A 20,143-nucleotide genomic window follows, 5' to 3' on the forward strand; every position below is an offset into this window, starting at 1 on the left:
CATACCTTCTATCTTCCTGATTGGTCAGTTCATATCATTGACATCTGCTATTTTCTTCCTCTCTTCTCTTTTCCTCCCTCTTTCCTTTGCCTCCAGGTCCTGCAGATCCTCCAGGTCTAAGGTTGTACATATGTGGGGAGGGGGCAGGATGGAAGGATGAAGGCTGTCCTCCTCCAGGAGACCTTCCCAGACTAAGCCCCCCTTTTCCTCTGCTCCCCTTCCTCTCCCCATAGCCCAGACTAGCTCTCTTTGCTCTACTCCCTCCCCACAACACTTGTGTATTTATGTACGTATTTATAATTTTATTTATTTATATTAATGATGTGTATATACCTATAATTCTATTTATTCATATTGATGCTAATGATGCCTCTTTACTTGTTTTGATGTCTGTCTCCCCCTCTTCTAGACTATGAGCCCATTGTGGGCAGGGATTATCTCTTTTTGTTGCTGAATTGTACTTTCCAAGTGCTTAGTACAGTGCTCTGCACAGAGTAAACGCTCAATCAATATGATTGAATGAATGAAAAAGGAGGACCTCAAAGCCCGAGCCATTTCCTGCCAATCAGTTTTATGTGATCACATCAATCGGTCAAGCAAGCAAAGGTATTTATTGAGCACTTACTCTCTGCAGAGAACTGTACTAAGTGCTTGGGAGAGGACGATGCAGTGGAGTTGGTAGACATGTTCTCTGCTCACATGGAGCGTTTTGAAGGCTTGGCAACACACATACACAGCCCCAACACAATGTCCAGGATGGATGTGCCTGGCTCCATGCTTGGTAGGTGGAATGTAGCAAAAATGATGATGATGATGATATTTGTCAAACACTTCCTATATGTGAAGCACTGTTCTAAGTGCTGGGGTAGATACAAAGTAATCAGGTTGGATACAGTCTCTGTCCCACATGGAGCTCACAGTCTTAATCCCCATTTTATAGATGAGGTAACTGAGGCACAGAGAAGTGAAGTGTTTTACCCAAGGTCCCACACAGCAGACAAGTGGCAGAGCCAAAATTAGAACCTAGGTCCTTCTGACTCCAGGCTCATGCTCCATCCACTACACCATGCTGCTTCTCACAAGGAACTTTCTTCCTGAATAATTTAATAGAGAGTACATATGATTTTCCAGTGCTGGACAGTGTGGACAGAGAATGTGTCTACCAATTTCGTTACATTTTCCTCTCCCAAGTGCTTAGTACATAGCTCTGCACACAGTAAATGCTCAATAAATACAATTGAATGCTTGATTAATTGATTAGCTAGAAGACAATTACTTTCAACTTCAGGGTCAACAGAACCATCCAATTTTCAGTAGGGTTTTGAAAATTGTCCCTTTTCTTTGGACAGTTCTTTACAACCCAAGTGGCAAGGTGGGATTTGAATTCTGGCTCCTCCGCTTGTCTTCTTTTTGACATTGGGCAAGTCAGTTAAATTCTCTGTTCTTCAGTTATCTCATCTGTAAAATAGGGATTAAGACTGTGAGCACCATGTGGGACATGGACTGTGTCCAACCTGATTAGCTTGTTTCTGCCCCAGTGCTTAGTAAAGTCACTGGCACTTAGTAGGTGCTTAACAGGTACCATTTTTTTTAAAGGGTCTGGGATGAGGCCAGTGAAGGATGGCAAGAAGTGGAAAATAATTGGGACCAAGAAAGGTCAGGAATGGGGGAGATCATGACTGAGGCAAGTAACGGAGGTGGGGAGAAAGTGGGCGAGGCTGGGGACCAAGGCTACAGAAAATTGAGGCTAGTGATGAGTGGGAACATGGAGTGTAGGAAGTGGCAGGGAGTGAAGCCCTGGAGAGCCTTTGGCTGTGGGTCTAGGTTAGCTCTGTGGGTTGGGTGGGACTGGGACAGAGAGATGAGGATTGTGTCAGAGGCAGAAAGAAAGTGAAGAGACCCAGTTAGAGAGGGGAGGAAACAAAGGAGAAGGGGATATAGAGTAAGGACAGTAAAGAAAGAGAGAATTAGAAGCACAGGGAGCTAGAGAGAAGGAGGAGATGGAATCAACATGACTGAGAGAAGGAAAAACATGAAAAATAAACAGTGAAGGAAGGGGAAGGAAGAGGTGAAGGATAGGAAGAGGGGAAGATCAGGAAGAGAGGGGCAGTGAAAGAGAAGGAAGAGCAAGATAGGGACATAATAAGAGTATAAATTTAGGAAGATTAGGTGAGAAACAGGGATAGGGATGAGGTAAGTCAGAGGAAGACAAAAGATATAATAATGTTGGTATTTGTTAAGCGCTTACTATGTGCAGAGCACTGTTCTAAGCTCTGGGGGAGATACAGGGTCATCAGGTTGTCCCACATGAGGCTCACAGTTAATCTCCATTTTACAGATGAGGTAACTAAGGCACAGAGAAGTTAAGTGACTTGCCCATTGTCACACAGCTGACAAGTGGCAGAGCCGGGATTCAAACCCATGATCTCTGACTCCCAAGCCCGGCCTCTTCCCACTGAGCCACTCTGCTTCTCTATGTACAAGAAGAAAACCTATAGGGTGAGGCAGAAACAAACATTCCAAAATTCTGTGGCTAATTTATGGGTATTTGTTATTTTTTTTAAGTGAGAATAATTATGATAATAATGACATTCTATTAAGAAGTTTAATAAATTGATGATGCTTATTAATACAGCTGTTCCCCTAAGTTACTCTATTTCAATAATACACAAAGGAAAGACAAATAAGGTTTTGCTCTTATAAAGGAACTGAAACAAATATGAAGATTGAAGAAGAATGCAGTAAATTTAAGCAATCTGCCATCTTGAGTTCCTGGGGTAGTTCTGCATAGATCTCAGTTCAAAAGGAGATGCTTCTGGATTCTCGTCATGGAGTCAGGATGTTTTCATCGCCATGGTAAATGACCATATTAGTCAATCGGTGGTATTTATTGAACACCTGTTATGTACAGAACACTGTGCTGTGTGCTTGGGAGAGCACAGTAGAGTTAAAAGACCCGAACTCTGCCCTAATGTACATGCTGATGGCAGCATCATTATAATTGGCAAAGGCCAAATGACTAAGATAATACAAATATGTGTGACAATAAATAGTAACAATATTACCATAACCATCTCTATCTTTGGATAAACAGCAATGATCACCCCCCCCCACCCCCCAAGTGAGTACAGGACTGAAGACTGGGAAGTAGATCAGCTTGTTATGGGAGAAGTATATTTCATCACATCATTTCCTTCTGATTCACACATCAGACAAGGTAATTATTTCTCCGGAGGGCTCTTTTAGCTTTTGCAGGACAGCACATACAATTAGACAGGAATCAATGGCTTTTGAATTTATTTTCTTTTATCCATCAAATGACTATGGTTTCAACTGGGTTTTAAATGAGATTCCTGCTGCTTTGTGTTTTCTGTTAAGATGCCGAACTCAATTGTTAATTCAGTTGAACTTACTACCAAAATGCCACTGAAAACCTGAGCTCTGTGTTGGATGTTGGAAGAAAAATGAAATCCCTCCAGTTTTCAATCATTGTTATTTCTCATCAGAAATATTCCGAAGGCTGGTGGCCAACTGAACCTCTTCCTCGGGCTTGACCCCAGCTCACAGCTGGACACCAAAAAGCACATTGTAGGTAGCGGAGGAATCTCAAAATGCTGCAGGGATGGGGAGAAAGAGGAGAAACATAGCAGGGATGCGTGGGTACAAATCTAAAACTCCGGTGCTTCCATCTAGATTGTCCATGTCCCTGGAGTCTGAAAGACTAGGCTGAAAATCTTGCAAGAACAGCCTTTCTTGTGAGATTTCTGGCACTCTGACTGGAAGGACTGGCTAGGAATGAAGTAAGCAGAGTTGTTCTTTCAGGATTTCAAAATGTCAGTACCAGCCAGGAAACTCAAAATTAAAAATTATGCTTCTGAGCCTCTTGGATTCTTTATTAATAATATAGTAACAATCATAATAATAATAATGACTGTGGTATTTACTATGTGCTTACTATGTGCCAAGCATTGTTCTAAGTGCTAGGGCAGATACAAGATAATTAGTTTGGGCACAGTCTAAGTAGGAGGGAGAACAGGTATTAAATCCCCATTTAACAGATAACGAAATTGAGGCAAAGAGAAGGGAAGTGATTTGCCCAAGGTCACACCACAGGTAAGTGTCAGACCCGGGACTAGAACCTAGGTCCTCTGACTTCTAGACGCAAGCTCTTTCCACTGGTTTGGGCCAAACTCAGGGGAAACGTCAAGTCAGAAGCATAGCCCCAATGACCTGGGCTAGGATGACTGGTCTTGAGACTTTGTTTTGTTCAAGGGGGAGTTGGGTTAAGCTGGTTTTCTTGGAGTCCATTAACTACTTGGGGTAAGGAAGTCTGGTCATAGGTCAAATGAGAACAACGAAGTCCTGGCCATCGTGCAGCTGTTCACCGATAAAAGAAAGGGAAACATTTTAGTATTTGCATAATAGTCTCTTGGGAAGAAAAAAAGAGAGAAGAATTTGAGGATTGGTTCAAAAAAAACAAGTTTTAGCAGTGTCCGAGAGAAATTCAGCCATCTCCTTTTTAGTTTCATTTCTCTCATTTATGCTGGCTCCAAACTAAACTAGCTAGATCATTTAGGTCACTAAATTCACTAGAGGCTCATGTAGCTGCAGTCCCCAGATGTAATGTTGTTGGCTTGAATGATTTTAGATGATTTGCTATCAAGTAAACAATTAATTGTATTTATTGAGCACTTACTGTGTGCAGACCACTGAATTAAATACTTGGGAGAGTACAATGCAACAGAGTTGGTTGACATTTCACCTTCTCACAAGGAGCTTACGGTCTAGAGGAGGAGATGGGAATTAAACTAAATTACAGGTATGTGTACAGAAGTGCTGTATGATTCTATCATCAATAATAATAAATAAGGCATTTTAAAGTGCTTTCTATGTGCTAAGCACTGGGGTAAATACAAGGTTAGCAGATCAGGTATGGTTCCTGTCCCATTAAGGGCTCAGAATCTATCTTAATCCCATTTAAAGATGCACAACAGAAGCCCAGAGAGGTTGAGAACTTGCCTGAGGTCACTCAGCAGGCCAGGGACAGAGACACCACTAGAAACCGGACTTCCTGGCTCCCAGTCTTTTGGTCTTTCTGTAGGCCATGCTGCCAACAAAAATATAGTTTATGCTTCAGGCTTGGAGATAATATCTTAATTGAAAGGGCCAAATAAATCAAGCAAAAGTATTTATGGGCACTTCTAAATGGTATTTGTTAAGTGCTTACTATGTGCCAAGCACTGTTCTAAGTGCTGGAGTAGATACTAGTTAATTAGGTCAGACACAGTCCTTATCTCATGCTCTTTCCACTTGGCTAAGCTGCCTTCCTAGGACCTAAGTAGGAGGGAGAACAGGTAATGAGACCCCACTTTACAGTTGAAAAAACTGAGGTATAGAGAAATCAAATGACTTGCCCAAGGTCAGACAGCAAAGCAACTGGTAGGGCAAGGATTAGAGCCCAAGTCCTCTCACTTCCAGCCCCCTTTCTTTAAACTAGTCCATGCTTCAACTCTATATACAGAGCACTACTTTGCTTGAGAAAGAATAATCGAGCAAGAAATTTGGTCCCTGCCTTGGTGGGGAGGAGGCTGACAGGGACAAACCATTCAAAGATATTTTGAAGAGAAAAGAGGAGCACTGCAGATGGTGATTGCAGAAGTGGGGAAGGATAACTGGAGAAATATAATAAGTGAATGTTAATATTTGTCAAGAACAGGCTTAAGTGTCCAAGGTAGATTATTAAACATGAAGACTAAGGACTATTGGGATTTAGGAAGGTGGAGTGTCATCGAGGAAGGCTTCCTGACAGAGATGGGTTTTCAGGAGGACTTCGAGGATGGAGAGGAACAAAGTGGGTAAGTAGAGAAGAAGTGGGTCAAGATTGTTGATAAGTAAAGGGAGAGAGCTGATGAAGTGGTTTCTGCTAGGCTGGGGATAGATAATCACTGAACAACAAAAATAAGTGGAGTTTGCTGGGGAGGGGAAAAAAATAGATCGCGTGGCCAAATGGGAAGAGTTTTGGACCTAGGTGTCAGAGGACCTGGATTCTAATCCGACCTCTGACACATGCCTGTTGAGTGACCTTGGCAAGTCACTTAGCTTCTCTGTGCCTCTGTTTCCTCCTCTGCAAAATGTAAATACATGTTCTCCCTCCTTCATAAGCTGTGGGACAGGAAATGGATCCAATCTGATTGCTTGGCACATAATACAGGCTTAATATCTACCACTATCATTTCCAGGCTTAGAAAATCAGGAGCACAAAGCCAGTTAATTAGAGATGTGCAGCTTCATTCTTCTTACAGTTGCTGCATGGTGAACTGAAAGGGGGTTCACACAAGCCAGGACAGCAGAATATACAATTTAAAGACAGAATGATGCACAGTCTCAAAAAAAGTGAGCTGCCAGGGATCTGTTCAGAGACCCCTGACTCAGACAGACCAGCCTGGCATGCAGCAATTAAGGGAGCGTGGCTCTTCCTGTTATCTTTGGGATGACACGGGCAGGCTCAAAAACAGAAGCAGCCCATATATGGTTTTACTATAATTGGCCATTTGCCAATGATACAGGAGCTCCTGAAATGATACAGGAGCCATGATCAGTGAACTTGTGTTTTAAGAAGGTCAGCAGGCTCCCACCATCACGACAGTGATTTAATGAAAACAGGCCAGTGAATTTGGGAGAAAGATGATCAGCATTCAGTGCCCTGGAGTGAGCAGATGATGGACATAATTTCCCACTAATCTTATCATGCCTTTTCCTTAGTCCTTTTGACATCAGCTTAAATATGGAAGCAAAGAGAGAGATAAGCACCCTCAACTCAAAGCAACCATTCATTCTGAAGTCTCAGTAGTTTTCAGTTTCCAGGGATCCTGAGAGATGTTCTTCAGAGCAGTAAAGTGGACATCACATGTTCCATTTTACAGTCCCACAGTACACTTCTCAGGATAGGCATCACAGAAACATGCCTCAGTTTCCTCATCTTTTAGATGGGGATTCAATACTTCACCCCATGTCTCAGTGGAAAGAGACCGGACTTGGGAGTCCGAGGTCATGGGTTTCAATCCTGGCCCTGCCACTTAGCTGTGTGACTGTGGGCAAGTCACTTAACTTCTCTGTTCCTCAGTTCCTTCATCTGTAAAATGGGGATGAAGACTGTGAGCCTCAAGTGGGACAACCTGTTGACCCTGTTTCTCCCCCAGCACTTAGAAAAGTGCTCTACACATAGTAAGTGCTTAACAAATACCAACCCCACTACTTAGACTGTGAGCCCCATGTGAGACAGGGACTGTGTCTGACCCAATTAACTTGTATCCACCCCAGTGCTTAGAAGAGTGTTTGATGCATAATAAGCACTTAAATATAATAATGATAATATTAATGACAATAATACTAATAACAAGAATAATAATGCTTCAGCTGATCTCTCTTTCTCTTTTCCAAGGTCTCAAGCAGGACACTATTATGGGATCATCAGAGCATTCATTAGCAAAATGAAACTCTTAGCAAAGGATAATGGTTTTACTGACCGAATAGTCAAGAGTTACCAGTTAATCTCTGGATTATAGTTGGTTCTCTGGTTTTGATTAACAAACATCCAGAGAAGTTACAATAACAAAAATGATTTGATTGGATATTTTATAACCCCATAAATTTCCTTACTGTCCACAAAATAATGGGTCTGGAGAAGGTTGCTGGCCAAGGGAACATTTGGGTTTGTTGAGAGATACTCAGTACTGGACATGATTCACTATCTGTCTGGCTGCAGCCAGCAAACTTGGAACTTTTCCAAAGAGTTCTGACATCTTATCCAGCTCTGTGTCTAATACTTACGGCAAGATCCTTTGACTTTCCCTGGCATGGGTCTGCACATTTGAATTATCCAAGTAACTAAGTGATACCTATGAAAAATCTGCATTTTTCTAATTCAGGTCAGTCATCACCTATCTAAATTCAGTTAAGACAAATTTAGGGGTAGGTACAAGATTGGATCAGGTTGGACACCGTGCCTGTCCCACATAAGGCTCAAAGTCTGAATTGAAGGGAATAGGATTTGATCCTCATTTTACAGATGAGGAGACTGAGGCACCAGGCAGTTTAGTGACTTGTCCAAGGTCATCTAGCAGAAAGCTGGTAGAATAAGGATTAGAACCCAGGTTCTGTCACTCCCTGATTTGTATTTTTTCCACTAAGTCAGGCTGTTTCCCATTATATTTTCTCCTGGCTTTCTCTGTTTCCTAAGTATTTACACCCAGATTTTTCTGGCATTTTCTCATTTTCCGTTTTCCTGCTTATTTCTGTGACCTTTCATTCATTCAATAGTATTTATTGAGCGCTTACTATGTGCAGAGCACTGTACTAAGCGCTTGGGATGAACAAGTCGGCAACAGATAGAGACAGTCCCTGCCGTTTGACGGGCTTACAGTCTAATCGGGGGAGACGGACAGACAAGAACAATGGCACTAAACAGCGTCAAGGGGAAGAACATCTCGTAAAAACAATGGCAACTAAATAGAATCAAGGCGATGTACAATGCATTAACAAAATAAATAGGGTAACGAAAATATATACAGTTGAGCGGACGGGTACAGTGCTGTGGGGATGGGAAGGGAGAGGTGGAGGAGCAGAGGGAAAAGGGGAAAATGAGGCTTTAGCTGCGGAGAGGTAAAGGGGGGATGGCAGAGGGAGTAGAGGGGGAAGAGGAGCTCAGTCTGGGAAGGCCTCTTGGAGGAGGTGATTTTTAAGTAAGGTTTTGAAGAGGGAAAGAGAATCAGTTTGGCGGAGGTGAGGAGGGAGGGCGTTCCAGGACCGCGGGAGGACGTGACCCAGGGGTCGATGGCGGGATAGGCGAGACCGAGGGACGGCGAGGAGGTGGACGGCAGAGGAGCGGAGCGTGCGGGGTGGGCGGTAGAAAGAGAGAAGGGAGGAGAGGTAGGAAGGGGCAAGGTGATGGAGAGCCTTGAAGCCTGGTGTGAGGAGTTTTTGTTTGGAGCGGAGGTCGATAGGCAACCACTGGAGTTGTTTAAGAAGGGGAGTGACATGCCCAGATCGTTTCTGCGGGAAGATGAGCCAGGCAGCGGAGTGAAGAATAGACCGGAGCGGGGCGAGAGAGGAGGAAGTGAGGTCAGAGAGAAGGCTGACACAGTAGTCTAGCCGGGATATAACGAGAGCCCATAATAGTAAGGTAGCCGTTTGGGTGGAGAGGAAAGGGCGGATCTTGGCGATATTGTAGAGGTGAAACCGGCAGGTCTTGGTAACGGATAGGATGTGTGGGGTGAACGAGAGGGACGAGTCAAGGATGACACCGAGATTGCGGGCCTGCGGGACGGGAAGGATGGTCGTGCCATCCACGGTGATGGAGAAGTCTGGGAGCGGACCGGGCTTGGGAGGGAAGATGAGGAGCTCAGTCTTGCTCATGTTGAGTTTTAGGTGGCGGGCCGACATCCAGGTGGAGACGTCCCGGAGGCAGGAGGAGATGCGAGCCTGAAGGGAGGGGGAGAGGACGGGGCGGAGATGTAGATCTGCGTGTCATCTGCGTAGAGATGGTAGTCAAAGCCGTGAGAGCGGATGAGTTCACCGAGGGAGTGAGTGTAAATGGAGAACAGAAGAGGGCCAAGAACTGACCCTTGAGGAACTCCAACAGTTAAAGGATGGGAGGAGGAGGAGGCTCCAGCGTAGGAGACCGAGAATGATCGGCCAGAGAGGTAAGAGGAGAACCAGGAGAGGACAGAGTCCGTGAAGCCAAGGTGAGATAAGGTATGGAGGAGGAGGGGATGGTCGACAGTGTCAAAGGCAGCAGAGAGGTCAAGGAGGATCAGAATGGAGTAGGAGCCATTGGATTTGGCAAGAAGGAGGTCATGGGTGACCTTAGAGAGAGCAGTCTCGGTAGAGTGGAGGGGACGGAAGCCAGATTGGAGGGGGTCTAGGAGAGAATGGGAGTTAAGGAATTCTAGGCATCGATTGTAGACGACTCGTTCTAAGATTTTGGAAAGGAAGGGTAGTAGGGAGATAGGACGATAACTGGAGGGGGAAGTGGGGTCAAGAGCGGGTTTTTTTAGGATGGGGGAGACGAGGTCCCACCGTTCCTGACACTTTGTTTCTAGCTCCCGGGGCTATCATAATCTTGTTTGATCCTCTTAGTCATGTTCAGGGCAAGAATCAATCCAGCAACATTTTTTGTTGAGGCCCTACTCTGTGCAGAGCACTGTACAAAGTGCTTGGAAGAATTCAATAGGATTAGTCGATAGGATTCCTGTCCTCAAGGAGCTTGCAATATATAAGGGACCAGACACTAAAATTAAGTTACGGAGAGGAGAAAGCAATAGAATATAAAGTGCTAATGCCTGGGGGATGAAAGGGGAGGGAAGGGAATAGGGAAATAATGAGGAGCTGCTGAAGTGGCAACTAGAGGGATAAAGGATGGGATGATGAGAAAATGATCAGGGAAGCCTTCCTGGAAGGATGGGATTTCAAAAGTGTTTTGCAAATGGGGAGAGCAGTGATCTGCTGCATGTGAAGGGGGAAGTTCCACATAGGAGGGAGAGTGGGAGCAGGAGAGACCAGAATGAGGCACAGGGAGTAAATTGGCTTGAGGCTGTCAATACAAACAGCCTGATACTGACCAGGACAGGGACAGCCAATGCCAGTTTGGAAGTGCATAAACTGTCCATCTGCAGAGAGGGATCACTGTCAAATCCTACCCCTCCCTTCTGAAGCTCTGGACACCCGGGAGTCAGACAAGTATGGCTTCTACAAATTTAGAGGAATGAAACTTAAAAAAGCTCCACTTTGGTCTGAAATATTTGGAATATTCAGTTATTTCAGGCTGAAAAACAAAGCCCGCCTATCTGAAATATCAGGAAATTCAGGTCAAAATAACGTTTCCTGGCTAATTCGCCATCCTAGATTTCCTCTGAATCTCCGGTGCCTGACCTATATAATCTTGAATCAAGAGTCAAGACTGTGGGACAAGACTGATAAACTGGTTACTAAACCCAGGAGGAGAGGGCTGGATGGAAGGACCCTGGGTTGTTTTGTCAAAAAAGAGATCTGGAAGTGCTCTTGTGCCATAAATCCCTGGGTTAGAGAACACTTTGGAACAATAAGCGAGAAGCCTTCAATTTCCAGATTTTCACTGGCATTGGTAAAATTTGGATGGGACAAAGGGCGGAGCCACATAGAAAGGAGTCCAGATGCAGGCAGTGGAGACTGCAGCTGTTCTGTCCTGGCTTCACGTCCCTGCCCCCACACCTGCCATCCAGGGGCCGAAAGGGCCCGTCTTTGGGAATGAGATCAAGGCCAGGGCTGTGGAGCACAGTACTGTCCCCAGGGGACCAAGGGAGGGAGGGAAGGAGGGATGAAGGGATGAAGGGAAGTTGTTCTCTCTTCCTAGGGCAGGGAAATGAAGGGCTTACAACAGTACCTTCTCCCTCCACCCCTACTCCCCCGCTGGGTGAAGAACTGGACTCCGAACAGAGGAAATAACTCCCATTTGAGCTCTGAATCAGGGACTCCCCCACCCCCACCCTACCCACAGGACACCTGGTGCCAATCAAAAGCCTACCTGACAGGAGACGCCCGAGAGGGCACATGGGTTGGCGTGAGGAAGGAGCATGGTAGGCGTGTGCACTGCGTTCTCTTTGGCGGAGGAGGGTTCTCTGTTCGCTATGTCCATTCTGTGTATAGGCATGTGTCCAGAGGTGGTGGAATCCCCATGGGTCTTTAGGACGTGGTTATGACCAGACTTTTCTTCCAGAGTTTCGGCAGCTGGAAGCAGAGCTCCGAGTGGAGGCTGAGGAGATGAAGACGAGGTCTCTCTTCTATGCTCAGGGGGGCCTGCAAAGCCATGACACCCTAGACCCCATTTTCACAAGGCTGCCTGAGTGTAAATATGGGGTGTGTGTTTGAGTGTCTGTGTGTGTGTAGGTACGTATGCCTACAAGTGAAAAGGTACTTGTGTAATGGAGAAAGGAGAAAAACATTGGAAATTTAGGAAAGCCACCTGGATTTCTTCAGGCCTTGGACTGAATCAATTTGTAGGGTCATAAACCGATTCTTGACATCCAATTAAAGAAATATGGATTTGCATGCACAAGCATCTCAAATCACTTCCATTTAATTCACTGTAAGAATAAAGATTATAGTGCCTCTGTGTGTGTGTGTGTGTTTTGTGTGTGTGTGTGGTGTGTGTGTGTGTGGTGGAGAATTGGGAATTTAAACAGGGTCTGACTTTCAGAGGGTAGAAATTAAGACTCTGTGGGTGTTCAGAGGAAATGGGGGAAGGTAACAGAGAATCTTTAGGCTGTGTGATTCTCAGTTCTGCCTCTCCCAGCCCCAGGCATCCCCCCTCCCTTCCCCGTTCACATCTCTTCCTTCCACCTCTCCCTTTTGCCCCACCCCTTCCCTTCCCCCCCACCCCTTTCCTTCCTCCCTCCCTCCCAAAATCAATACTCCACACCAGAAGCCTCAGAAAGAGGTGGAATAAGAGGAATGTGTGGAGGGAAATGGTCACAGCCAATCCTCTTTAAGTGCAGTTATGGCATGGGGTAGGAGAAATGGTCTGGAAAGGTCACGACTTCCTCCCCCCAATTAGGGTGACCATGCATCCCATTTTAGATCAGACAATTCCGTTTTAGACCAGATGGTCTGTCCCCAGACCAATACAGATGCTTTTTTGCCTGCTATTTTAATTTTCAATATCCGACCTCCCTCTCTTCAGCTCCTGCTGCCTAATCCCATGCTCAGAAATGGCACCTGGGCTCATGGTGACCCGCGATAAGGATTCAACAGCTCTGAACCAAGAGCAGGGGTTTAGGTCTACCCAGTGACAATCTCTAGGTTCTGGAGGCTTCCACAAAAAACCTTTTGGTGTCCTAATTGTCATTTAATGTTCATAACCTATATAGTATATACCCATGGCTTCCAGGTCAACCAAAGGGTGTATTATCAATCAAATCAACGGTATTTACTGTGTGCACAGCACTGTTCTAAGTGCTTACGAGAGTATAACATAATAAAATTGGTATAAAATAATAGAATTGGTAGACCTAATCCCTGCCCACTTGTACTCTAGTAGGTGAGACAGATATTAAAATAAATTACAGATAGGGGAAGCATCAGATGTGTTGTAGGGGTGGGAGTGAGAATCAACATGCGTAGTGGGTATGGACTCAAGTACATCGGTGATGTGGAAGAGAGGGAGAATATGGTGGGGAGATGAGATTTGATGAGATTTGAGACTTCCTAAGAGGAGATGTGATTTGGGTACAGCTTCGAAGATGGGGAGAGTGGTGGCCTTTCAGATATGAATGGGGAGAGCCTTCCAGGCAGGAGGGAGCATTTGAACAAGGGGCCAACGACAAGAAAGGTGGGATCAAGGCACAATAAGAAGGTTGGTATTAGAGAAGCAAGGTGTGCAGGTTGGGTTGTAGTGGGGGAGGAGTGAGGGTAAGAGGGAGACAGCTACTGTTCTGCAATTCTAATCAGGAGCTACCTAAGCATCCCCCACCTTAGGGAGCTGAGGGGGGGAAGGGGCAGTGGAGAGGGATGTGCAGAACATCAGACTCAAAAGAAACCAGAATCCCTCTGCATGTTCTGCCAAATGAAAGGATTGATTCACCAAGAGAAAGTCACTCACTGAATGACTCTGAGAAACAATAATTTGGGAAATTATTTTCCAAAAGTGAGACTGAAAATGGTGGCAGTAAATATTTTTTGGCTGACTCTGGGGGGGAAAGCATCACCATTTCAGAGTAAAAATAATTTGCCCTCTAATGGAAACTCCATTCTCTCGCGGTGAAAGACATACCTGCATTCTCAACTTGAAATCATTTCCAAGGGCTGTTTTATTTCTGGATTTAATCTTGTAAAGAATCCCTTTTTCCATGCCAACATATCATAATCAATAATAATAACTACTTCTCTACAGTCGCTGCATTGATGAAATTTGAAACTTGAAATAGAAGCACTTGAAGCTCCTTAATTTATGCTATGGGTCTCCTTCCAAACTCTGGGGGTGTAGCTTGATGGTTACCCAGGAGGCAAGATCCATTCACTCTCCTGTGTGCAGCCCTTTCCTAATCCATATGCTCCTCAGGACTCTCTCTCACAAGGAGCCATGACCCTAATCATAATCATGGCATTTGTTAAGCATTTATTAGTTGCCAAGCATTGTATTAAGCACTGGGGTAGATGTAAATAACCACATGAGACATAGTCTCTATCCCACAGGGGGCTCACAGTCTGAGAAAGGAGAACAGGCATTGAACCCCCATTTTACAAATGAGGAAACTGAGGCACAGAGAAGTTACATGACTAGCCCAAGGTCATACAGCAGGTAAGTGGCAGAGCAGGGATTAGAACCCAGGTCTTCTAATGGCCAATTCTGTGCTCTTTCCACAACGCTATACTGCTTCTAGATCTTGGCTAAAGATTGGGACAGGTCCATCAATGATTATGAGCCAGGAGCCTTTTGTGGTTTCATTCATTCATTCAATAGTATTTATTGAGCGCTTATTATGTGCAGAGCACTGTACTAAGTGCTTGGAATGTACAGTTTGGCAACAGACAGAAACAATCCCTGCCCATTGACAGGCTTATAGTCTAATCGGGGGAGACAGACAAAAACAGTAGCAGTAAATTTCATTCATTCTGGGCTCCACAGCGCTGTTCCCTTCAATACTTTAGTAAGAGAAGCAGAGGAGCCTAATGTAAAGAGTACTGAACTGGAGTCAAAAGACCATGGAGAAGTCACTTAATTTCTCTGGTCCTCAACTTTCTCATCTGAAATACCTATTCTCTCTCCCTCATAGAATGAGAGCCCCATATGGGAGAAGGAATGTGTTTGTCCTGATTGTATTGCTTCTACCCTAGCATTCAGTACAGTGCTTGGTACATAGTAAGTGCTAAATATAAACTAAATTCAAATGATTTTTTGAGCACTTACTCTGTGCAGAGCACCATACTAAGCAGTTGAGAGAGTAAGTAGACAAGATTCCTGCCCTCACGAAGCTTAAAATCTAGTCGGAAAGACAGACACTAAAGTAAATTCCAAGTAGGAGAAGGCAAGAATTTAAAGCTACATACATAACTGCTCCCTGGGGGTGGTGGAAAATCAATCGATAAATCAATCAATGTAATTTATTGAGTGCTTACTGTGTGAAGAGCACTGTACTAAGTGCTTGGGAGAATACAATACAGCAGAGTTAATGGACACGTTCCCTGCCCTCAATGAGTTTTCAGTTTAGAAGGAGATAGGATGACTCTTTGCCCTATTTTGAAGCTGCACTAAGATGCCACTTTGATGGTGGTTTGTGAAGGCCATCTGAGTAGTTCCACGAATACGGAGAAGAAAAATAAAGGAAGGGAGTTTGCCCTTTCTTTGCTAATGAGATCGTGGATATGGGGAAGCATGGGAGGGGGTATCCCTAAAAGTAGAGTCATAAAACCTGTGAACGTTGTTTGCCCGACTAGAATGCTATGCAGTGACCAGCAGATACTCAAAGCAATTATAGTAAAAGTCATAATTAAGGCCAGGGGTGAATTGCATCATCTCCTAAAGTGCCGTAGCCCTGTTAATCACTTCTTCGGACAGACAATTCAAATATTTCCAAGCCACTCCAATAAATAGAGGATAAACCACTGAGCTCTAGGGCAAATAAACTAAGTGCTAGAATGAGTTGTGTGCGGCAGGGAGAAGACAAATAAGGAAAATATGCGTAAGCCCAAATTTGGGGCCAAATAAGAGGACAAGATGGCAGCAGGAAGGATGTGAGTTTGTCAGGGGCCATTAAAGCTTTCACCCTTCAAGTCTTGATATAAAAATATTTCCAATACTCTGATCTGTCAGGAGATATGTCAAAAAGCAAGGCAAAAACACACAAGAAACACTCACCAGCCCCTGGGGCACTGTTTCAGTCAGAAGGGTGAGGCCCAAGCCATTTATTTCGTATGTGAAATAAATAAATCTAGCTTTCACAATTTTCCTCTTTTCAAACTGCTTGTGATGAAAAACCTATAAATACCATCCTCCATCATCGCATTCTGTCCCAGCCAGTCGGTTTGTCATTAATAAAAGCAAATTATCCGTGCTTACTTAGCATGGGTGTGGCAGAATGACACAGACAGACATGGACACTGACACATGTACAGTGACCCAGACACACATGTGGGCACTCAAACCTGGAGGGGAGGTGCCTCTGAAGTCATGGGTATCTCTAGTTTGGGAGAAGTCTTTCAAGTTGATGGGATAAGCAAGCTCTAATTGTTCTCTGCTCGCGCCTCACTAGTTTCCAGGCCCTTGCCATTCTGTCCCCAGCCGAGAACTGCCCCCCTCCCCCACCCCGGCTTCAAAAATCTGGTAGACTTCAGCCCCTTCTTCAAAGCTCTTCTACATTCCTGGACACTTAGTACAGTGCATTGCATTCAGAAGGCTTTTGATAGGCTCCATTACGAGTTCTACTACTATAGTGGGGTTAGTAATAATTGTGGTATTTATTAAACACTTACAATGTGCCAGGCACTGTACTAAGCGCTGGGGTGAATAGAAGCAAATCGGGTTGGACACAGTCCCTGTCTCGCATGGGGTTTACAGTCTCAATCCCCATTTTACATATGAGGTAAATGACGCACAGAGAAGTGAAGTGACCTGCCCAGGGTCACAAAGGAGACAAGTGGCAGAGGTCAGGATTAGAACCCAGGTCCTTCTGACTGCCAGGACTGTACTCCATCTACTAGACCACGCTGCTTCTCTGTTGATTTTGGCTTTAAGGAAATCGATGTTGCTGAGTCAGGTGGAATTAAGTGCCTCTCTTCTTCATGCCTCTCAGTCGATCAATGAATCAGTGGCATTTATACTGAGTAGGAGGATATGTATTGAAGTGCTGTGGGGGTGGGGTGAATTCCTAAATAATAACAATTATGGTATTTGTTAAGCGCTTACTGAATTGTACTTTCCAAGCTTTTATTACAGTGGTCTGCACACAGTAAGCGCTTAATAAATGTGACTAAATGAATGAATGAATACTATGAATACTGTGTGCCCAGCATGGTTCTAAGCACTGGGGTAGATGCAAGATAATAGGTTTGGACACAGTCCCTGTCCCACATAGGGCTCACAGTCTTAATCCCCATTTTACAGATAAGGAGACTGAGGCACAGAGAAGTTAAGTGATTTGCCCAAGGTCACACAGCAGGTGAGTGGCAGAGCTGGGATTGGAACCCGTGACCTAATGTTTAGGGGATACTGAATCTAGTGCATAGGTGATGCAGAAGGGAGGGAAAATAGGGTGGGGAGATGAGAGATTAGTCAGGGAAAACTTCCTGGAGAAAGTATCATCAGTGGATTTATTGAGTGCTTACTATGTGCAGAACACTGCAGTAAGTACTTGGGAGAGTACAACTCAACAGAGTTGGCAGACACATTCCTTGCCCACAAGGAATGTTTGATTTTAGGAGGTCTTTGACAAATTATCATAGAAGAAAACATGTGAAGGTGGGGGCCCACGGGCATTCACTGACTCACTAGCCCAGATGAAAGTGATAAGTAACTAAAGGAGTACAAACAGCGTTGAACAACCTACTCAGAGTCAGCTGGGCTCATTTTCAGGATGCCAGCCTTGAGGGGCAGGACCCAAGGAGGAGAAAGATTCTGAGCCTGGGGTCTAAATGGCCGCTTCCATTCTAAAAATGAAATGAACTGAATATGTAGAGTTCTAGAAAACTGCACCACCCTAAAATGCTTTCTAACCTTCCTAGACTCCACAAAATCATTGCCCTCTGGGGCAGCTCCACCCAGCAGATAACTAGGCTACTCATCTTGGGCGATCTCATGACCTAGTAATATGTCCCGACTCCCACTTGCTCCCCCGGCCCTCTCCCAGCCAGCACACAGCAATTTCCCCCTTTCTTCTTTTTTCCCCTCTCTACCCCCCTTCCCTCTCCCCTTTCTCCTTTCCTCACATCTCTTCCTCACTGTTTCCTTCTTCTCACTCTTCCTTTTATTCCCTCTCTCGCTTCTTTCTCCGTCTCATCTTCTCCACTGTCCCTCTCCGTTTGTTCCCACCACATCTCTCGGTAACAAAAAGGGCAGCCCCAGCTGGGCCATTTTCCCCTGCTCCTAGGAACTCTGGTCCCTTCAGACTAAGACATTGCCAATGTACTGCAGAGCCCAGAGAGGATCTTGGAATGCCATAGACCCAGACTTGCTCAAAGTGCCTTGTTGGGTGGAGGCTCTTCTTCTTTCTCCGGGATTCTCTCGGGAGCCTCCCCCCAGTTCTAGTCTCCTCAAGCATGCCTGGTCCAGAGTCCGGAGTCTCCCAAGACTCCAGTCCCCCAAGGAAGGCTACAGAGAGGTTCACGCTGATGCCGCCTTGCCTGTGCAGGGGACTACTTGCAGCTTAGAACATCCTGGGCCTCTTGGCACCAGAGTGCCCTTAATATGGAGTGCAGTCCATAGGCCAAGTTGCACGAATGGGGTAGGGATAGGGATAGACACGGAGCTGGAAATCTGTGACAGGAGGCCACTCCAGCTGATACACGGCCCAGGAGGACATTGTCTTCCTTTCTGCCCCCTCTTCATCCCCAACCCCCCAACCAGGTTATGTTTTAGGCCTCCCACAGGGCTGAATGTCCAGGGGGGCTAGCCTCAGAAAGCATAAAGTGGAAACTATTCACCCTAAAATACAAGAAATTCTTTGTCAAGTCAAAGCAGAAATGCAAAAGGAAATTAAACCAAGAGAATGTTTATTACTTTATGTGCACTGAGTTCAAAAGAAGGTTTCAAATATCTAATTTTGAATAGCTCCCTTTAAAACCCTCAGAACTTCATAATTCAGTTCCTTTTAGTAACAATAAACAAGTATTTGCCCTAGAGATTATACCAAAGAAATCAACTCCAATGATTGTTCTATATGTTATTGAAATCCTTCTTTCCCAACAGCTTTCACAAAATTTTATCTAGTCCCTTTATTTTCAGATACTACTATATCTGCTCCAAAAATGGCTTTCAACTGAAGATATCTTAAAATAGAAAAGAAGTTCAAAATTTCCACAAATTATTTGATTTATCTAGGGAATGAAAACCAGATGTAGCTTTCTGTTTTTTCTTGTAAGTTCCAGCATTTTATGTGATTTACAGGTAGATAGAGTCCATCAGCTTTACTGAAGATGAACACCATTTATACAGCTATTTTTGAAACAACCCAGAAAAATTTCATATATTTTTTCTTTCATGGTAATCACAACTATCACCCTAAGACTACGAGGCAACCTATACTGTATTTGGGGAGCTTGTATAAAATAACCATGATAATTAAATTCCCTGAAATTTTTGAATTGTCAAGTGGGTTCCCTTTCTTTTTCTGTTTTTTCGTCCTAAATTTACCGAACTTGGTACCAGAACGTGTCTGTTTACCGTATGTGGCTGATCTGCCTAGATCCAGTTCCGAAGGCCCACCAGACAATTGCAGGAAGCTATAATCTTTATTAAATCTCTACAGACTGCTAAGATGAATGTTTATGGATGCATTTTTGAGGCTAGAGAGGGAGCATGGAATTTGTGGCTGTTGGCGGTACCACTGACATGGAAAAAGCATATGTTCCCTTATTCAACTATTTTGCACACGTACAAAATTAGCCTGACTTCCTACCTTGGTGAAGGAAGTGGATCAGCATAAACCAGCTGCAGTATTTGAAGTCAGAGTTTCTCTTTCACCCCATTCTCCTCTTGAACCTGGAAAGGAGCTAGCAGAATGCTCTGGGCCCAACTGTATCATGGCTGCCAAAAGCCACAGTCCAGCTGTGTCGCTTCCTGGAGGAGGCCTGCTATCCCAAATTCCCCTTCACTGCCTTCCCTCAGAGAACCTAGGGCAATTGGCTTGTAGACTGGTAGAGGTTCCACCCTGCTCCTTTCTGGCCCTGCTCGGGCTTTACTCCTGTTCAGGTACACAGCCTAGAGTTTACATGGGTTCTACCATCTTTTTTAATGGTATTTATTAAGCATTTATTAAGTGCCAAACACTGAACTAAGCCCTGGCATACATACGAGCTAATCAGGTTGGACACAGTCCCCGTCCCACATAGGGTTCTCAGTCTTAATCCCCATTTTACAGATGAGGTAACTGAAGCACAGAAAAGTTGAGTGACTTGC

Source organism: Ornithorhynchus anatinus, chromosome 11 (assembly GCF_004115215.2).
Source record: "Ornithorhynchus anatinus isolate Pmale09 chromosome 11, mOrnAna1.pri.v4, whole genome shotgun sequence".
Classification (NCBI taxonomy): domain Eukaryota; kingdom Metazoa; phylum Chordata; class Mammalia; order Monotremata; family Ornithorhynchidae; genus Ornithorhynchus; species Ornithorhynchus anatinus.